Raw genomic sequence first — 7144 nt, 5'->3', positions numbered from 1 at the left:
TCTCAGAGGCAATTGATACAAATAAACTACCTCCAACCCTTAATCAGGCAGTCATATCAGTCTTACAACAAAAAAAAGACAAAGACTCATCCATTTGCGGATCCTACAGGCCAGTCTCTTTGCTTTGTGTCAATTTATAACATGTTAGTGAAAGTCCTCTCACACCATCTGACAACTGTCATGCTATCCATAATTCACCCGGATCAAACAAACTTTATGGCAGGACGACAATCGATTTTCAACATCCGACACCCTTTCAATATAGTCAATGCCAGTTAGTCAACGGAATCGCTTTAAGTAGTAACCTTGCTGGGCGCTGAAAAGTCATTAGATCGAATCGAATGGGAATACATATTTACAGCCCTTGGTAAATTACGATTTGGTCAAGTACTTAAATCATGGATCAAAATATTATACTCATCCCCCATGGCGTCTGTATGTACAAGCAAAAGTAATCTCAGACTACTTCCCTCTACATAGAGGCACGAGACAGGGATGTCTACTTTTGCCGCTTTTTTATATTGCGATAGAACTGCTTGCTACTGTAAATCCCTACGAACAAATTAACATTTTGCAAGTATAAATAGAGCCGGTGTAAATCACAAACTTTCGTTATATGCAGAAAACCTTCTGCTGTTTATTTCGGACCCTCACAATACAATCCCCACGGTTATAGATACGCTGAATATATTCTGCAGGATCTCAGGTTTAAAAAAACCCTGAGATTGTTCAGTTGAGAACAAGTTCTCATTTACAACTGCGACCTGACCAAGCAGTGCTTTGGATTTTTTCTCAGGTTTTTGCCTGCCATATGAGTTCTGTTATACTCACAGACATAATTCAAACAGTTTTAGAAACTTCAGAGTGTTTTCTATCCAATACTAATAATAATATGCATATATTAGCAACTATGACTGAGGAGCAGGCCGTTTACTCTGGGCACCTCTGTGCACCTTTCATCCAAGCTACTCAATACTGCCCCTGCAGCCATAAGAAGTTAACTTGGCTTTCAAATACTTTAGAAAGGCAGGGCAGGATGGATATAGGTCTGTAACAGTTTGGTCTGTAACAGTTTGGGTCTAGAGTGTCAGTTTGGGAGTGTCTCCCGCTTTGAAGAGGGGGATGACCGCGGCAGCTTTCCAATCTTTAGGGATCTCAGACGATACGAAAGAGAGGTTGAACAGGCTAGTAATAGGGGTTGCAACAATTGCGGCGGATAATTTTAGAAAGAGAGGTTCCAGATTGTCTAGCCCAGCTGTCTGGATTTGGGTGAAGGAGAAGAGGGAGGGCGCTTGAGCAGGTTGCTGCGGGGGGTGCAGAGCTGTTGGCCGGGGTAGGGGTAGCCAGGTGGAAAGCATGGCTGGCTGTAGAAAAATTCTTATTGAAATTCTCGATTATCATAGATTTATCGGTGGCGACAGTGTTTCCTAGCCTCAGTGCAGTGGGCAGCTGGGAGGAGGTGCTCTTATTCTCCATGGACTTTACAGTGTCCCAAAACTTTTTGGAATTAGTGCTACAGGAAGGTTACAAGCTGAACCTGAACCAAAGGATTATATTCCCAGTGAATGACACAGCATCTTGTGCATCTTTCAATGGAATTCCCTTTAAATGAACCCCTTCATTTAGCTTGGTATAGAAATAACCCAGAGCTATAGTACAATGAGGTTGACGGCCCATGCTGCCAATCTCCTCCTCAGGCCGCATTAATTCCATCAAAATTGTAACATTGTCCAATAAAAAAAAATAATAATCTAGACATGACACATTTTCATTCCCACCTCTTTTTTAAAGTCTCTTGACCAAATCATAACATCTTTCATTTGGAACAACAAGAAACCGACAATCTGCAAACCAGTTCTAGAACAACCGAAAATAAAACCATCTTTGCTGTACTAAATTTCTACACCCTCGATTTTGATCTCGAGGGTGTAGGTGCGTTTCTTGGAAAAAAACAATTTCTGCCTATTGGACATACACATATAAAAACAAGGATGAACGTACAGTATATTGTCTGTTATGGAAAAAGACTCATTCTCTCTGATCGTTCCACTCTCGCTACTCTGCTCCCAAATAAGCATGGGACTAACCTCCCACATAGGGAACCCCGCAGAAGTGAAAAGCGCCTTGAAGATATGGACACGGTTCAGAAGTAATTTTGGTCTGAAAGAGATGATCACTCTTATGCTGTTATGTGCCAACTTCTATTTCCAACCATTAACTGATTCCGCATTCAAGCAATGGTATCAAAACGGAATTTCGACCCTTGTGGATCTCTTCCCAAACTTCCAGAATTCCTGAAAAGCAAACACAATTTCATTTTTTCCCAGATACTTACAAATACAGAGCTATGCTTCAAAGCATCTCAACCTGTTGCCATCTCTTCCACCCAGGAGCATCATTGGCTAACACTTAGAATAACCTCAGTGCCAGGGGAAACATCTCCAGAATATACAAAACCATCCAAAACATGAGAAGCCTGTCATTAGTAAAGACAAAGGCTTCCTGGGAGAAAGAAATGGCAACAGAAATATCAGAAGGAATGTGGCAATCCTCCATTAAGCGTATTCATTCATCGTTTATTTGTGTAAGACACAGTTTGATTAAATTTAAAACCTTTCACTGTCTGCATCTGTCAAGAAGCAGGATGTCAAAAATTAACCCAACAATGGACTAGGTGCCAAATCAAATCCAATCAAATTGTAATTGTCACATGCGCTAAAAACAACAGGTGTAGACCTTACCGTGACATGCTTACTTACAAGCCCTTAACCAACAATGCACTTCAAGAAATAGAGTTAATATAAAATATTTACTAAATTACCTAAAGTAATTTTTAAAATAAAAAGTAACACACTAAAATAACAATACCAAGGCTATAAACAGGGGGTACCGGTACCGAGGGGTACAGGTTAGTCAAGCTAATTTGTACATGTAGGTAGGGGTAAAGTGACTATGCAAAGGGGGTGGGGGTTCAATATAAATAGTCCAGGTGGCCATCTGAATAATTGTTCAGCAGTCTTATGGCTTGGGGGTAGAAGCTGTTAAGGAGCATTTTGAACCTAGACTTGGCACTCCGGTACCGTTTGCCGTGCGGTAGTAGATAGAATAGTCAATGACTTGGGTGAATAAATTGACCCCAACCCAAATTTTTGGGGCCTTCCTCTGACACGTCTAGTATATAGGTCCTGGATGGCAGGAAGCTTGGCCCCAATGATGTACTGGGCCGTGCGCATTACCCTCTGCAGCGCCTTGCAGTCGGATGCCAAGTTTTTGCCATACCAGGCGGTGATGCAACCAGTCAGGATGCTCTCGATGGTACAGCTGTAGTACTTTTAGAGAATCTGGGGACCCATTCCAAATCTTTTCAGTCTTCTGAGAGGGAAAAGTTGTTGATGTGCCCTCTTCTGTCTTGGTGTGTTTGGACCATCATAGTTTGTTGGTGATGTGTACACCAAGGAACTTGAAACTCTCGCTCCACTACAGCCCCGTTGATGTGAATGGGGGGCGTTTTCGGCCCTCCTTTTCCCGTAGTCCACGATCATCTCCTTTGTCTTGCTCATGTTGAGGGAGAGGTTGTTGTCCGAATAAGGCGGTGTATGGTTGGGGTCTCTGACCTCCTCCCTATAGGTTGTCTCATTGTTGTCGGTGATCAGGCCTACCACTGTTGTGTCATCAGCAAACTTAATGATGGTGTTGGAGTCGTGCTTGGCCACGCAGGCGTGGGTGAACAGGGAGTACAGGAGGGGACTACGCACGCACCCCTGAGGGGCCATCGTGTTGAGGATCAGTGTGGCAGATGTGTTGTTGCCTACCTTTACCACCTGGGGGCAGTCCGTCAGGAAGTCCAGGATCCAGTTGCAGAGGGAGGTGTTTAGTCCCAGGATCCTTAGCTTAGTAGTGACCTTTGTGGGCACTATGGTGTTGAAGGCTGAGCTGTAGTCAATGAACAGCATTCTCACTTAGGTGTTCCTTTTGTCCAGGTGGGAAAGGGCAGTGTGGAGTGCCATCCGGCTCCTGCTACATTATATCATATGTTTTGGGAATGTCCGTCTTTATTTTTGGTTCGGCATTTTCAATACTTTATCCAGGGCCTGCGATCAAACAATTGACCCCAACCATACACCGCCTTATTCGGGATAACCCCAGGGAATAATGTCACAAATAATCAATCGGACATCATGGCATTCACATCTCTGCTAGCCCGCTGACTAATCTTATTTGAGTGGAATTCTGCTACCCCACCCTTCCATTCACAATGGGTTGGAGACATTCTATCTGTCTTTACATTTTAGAAAATTAGGTTCACTACCCAAGGTGCTACTGAAAATGTGCAAAGTTAGGGCAGCCTTTTGAATGTATATAATCAAGGTCAGACACCTACAGATGTAGCCCTACACACAAACTACAGATGAATAAGATAAATGCGCTCTACACACAGCAAAGCGGAGAAGTATTTGTGAACTCGGGGCTGAAATAAAATAAATGAGTATATCCACATACAGTACTTTGTATATATAGTGTATTTCAATACTCTTTCCACCTATAATGTACACGTAACAAAAATATAAACATAACATGTAAAGTGTTGGTTCAATGTTTCATGAGCTGAAATAAAGGATCCCAGAAATGATCCACGCACACAAAATGCTTATTTCTCCCAGATTTTGTGCACAAATTTGCTTACATCCCTGTTAGTGAGTGTTTCTCCAATGCCAAGATAATCCATCCACCTAACATGTGTGGCATATCAAGAAGCTGATTAAACAGCATAATCATTACCCAGGTGCACCGTGTGCTGGGGACAATAATAGGCCACTCTAAAATGTGTAGTTTTGTCACACAACACAATGCCACAGATGTCTCAAGTTTTTGAGGGAGTGTGTAATTGGCATACTGACTGCAGGAATGTCCACCAGAGCTGTTGCCAGAGAACTGAATGTTAATTTCTATACCATAAGCCACCTCCAACAGAGATAACGTGATGAGATCGTGAGGCCCATTGTTGTGCCAGTCATCCTCCGCCATCCCCTCACGTTTCAGCATGATAATGTACGGCCCTATGTCGCAAGGATCTGTACACAATTCCTGGAAGCTGAAAATGTCCCAGTTCTTCCATGGCCGGCATACCCTCCAGACATGTCACCCATTGAGCACATTTGGGATGCTCTGGATTGATGTGTACGACAGCGTGTTCCAGTTCCCTCCAATATCCAGCAACTTCGCACAGCCAATAAAGAGAAGTGGGACAACATTCCACAGCCTGATCAACTCTATGCGAAGGAGATGTGTTGTGCTGCATGAGGAAAATGGTGGTCACACCAGATACTGACTAGTTTCTGATTAAGGTATCTGTGACCAAGAGATGCATATCTGTATTCCCAGTCATGTGAAACCCATAGATTAGGGCCTAATGAATTTATTTAAATTGACTGATTTCCTTATATAACCTGTAACTCAGTAAAATCTTTGAAATTGTTGCATGTTGTGTTTATATTTTTGATCAGTATACTGTACAATAAGTGCAAGATGCATATTACCTGTTCTATTGGTTAAATACAGTTCCTATTCAAATCCTTATGATGCCACTGTGAGAATTGGTCAGATGGAACATGGTTTGTGTCCCTTAGGTTCAATGCAGACCACAGTTCATAAACACAGCATATTCCAGGAAATACTTGACAATAACCTTTGGTAATTTGATATTCCTCCTCAACATAGAATTATGTAAAACATAACATGTGCTTCCATTCTAAAGCCACTACAGATCTAGTGCTAAATGAAATGGAGATGTTTTGTAGAGTCATGTAGAGAGAATACTTGTACAGTATGTTCAAAAGTACCAGCATTAAAAGTAGCAGTGCTAGTATCTTCACCTTAACCTCAAAACACATTTTTCCAGATAATATCTTAGTTGAACAATTCATGGATGTGCCGGGATGAAGGCAAGGAAATTGTTGTTCGTCTTCCAGTCTAGGTATCTTTATTCTCTATACCCCACATCACTGGACGGACTTTCCCTCTGGAAATAACTCCACAACAGTTTGCAACAAATATGACTGCATTTATTGTCTTTTTATCTCTTTGTGTGTCTACTAGCTATAATGGAGGTTAAAGATACAAGAAGAACAGAGTCTGTCTTCCGGTAATTCTGTTTGCAGAGCAGGTTTCACTTTCAAAGTCATCCTCCAGTGACAGGTTGTATGACCTTTCCGACCTGTGATTGATCATGACCTCTGATCTTTGTGGTTGAGATGTACACTGAAATGGCCTTATGTTTCCTTGAGGACATCATGGGACATTTCCATCCTGTCCTGTTTCGTTTCAGAGAAATCACTCTACATTACAGTAAATGTTAAGTTTTGCTGAAGTTGAATTGCTTCACCCCTCTTACCAGCATGAATGGTGGGCAGAGAATTTTTATTTGTCCACAAATGCTGTGGAAAAATACACTAGCTCATACAAGTTTTATAAATAATGACCTAGCCAGCTGGCACATGGTGAGAGAAAACAAATAATCGAGAGAGGGAGAGAAGAGAGAAAAAAGAGAGTGAGAAGGTATAGAGAAAAGAGAGGGAAGATAGAGAAAAGAGAGATAGAAGAGAGAATGAAGAGAAAAAAGAGCGAGTGAAGAGAGAGAAAAGAGAGAGAGAATGAAGAGAGAGAAAAGAGAGAATGAAAAGAGAGTGGAGAGAGTGAAGAGAAAGAGAATGAAAAGAGAGAAAAGAGAGAAACGAGAGAGGCGACACTATGCTGTGAAAGGCATCTTCAGTGTGGCGGGAACAGCAGAACAGAAGATAAATCACTCAACCGGTTTTCTACATCCACCCCTGGATCCTACACATACAGTGTGTGCTATTTTCACACCATCAGTTCCCACATTAGATCAACACTCTGTAGACCAAAGCCTGCCAGAACTAAGGACTTAAACACTGTCTGATATCAATTCATCTCTAGCTCAACTTCAGAGGATAAATCATATTAATATTGTGACTCAAAATAGAAGACATCTGGATAGTTTATTTCTGTACAGACATTATGATGCTCGTGTTTCTGCGGTCAGTGAATGAGGAACACTTTGTTTTCTGCTGGAGTTTCCTCTGATGAAAAACAGACATTCTGACAACTTAGAGTGCAAACAAAATTC

This window comes from Salvelinus alpinus, chromosome 17, assembly GCF_045679555.1.
Source record: "Salvelinus alpinus chromosome 17, SLU_Salpinus.1, whole genome shotgun sequence".
Taxonomy (NCBI): domain Eukaryota; kingdom Metazoa; phylum Chordata; class Actinopteri; order Salmoniformes; family Salmonidae; genus Salvelinus; species Salvelinus alpinus.
This window is presented reverse-complemented; position numbering follows the sequence as displayed.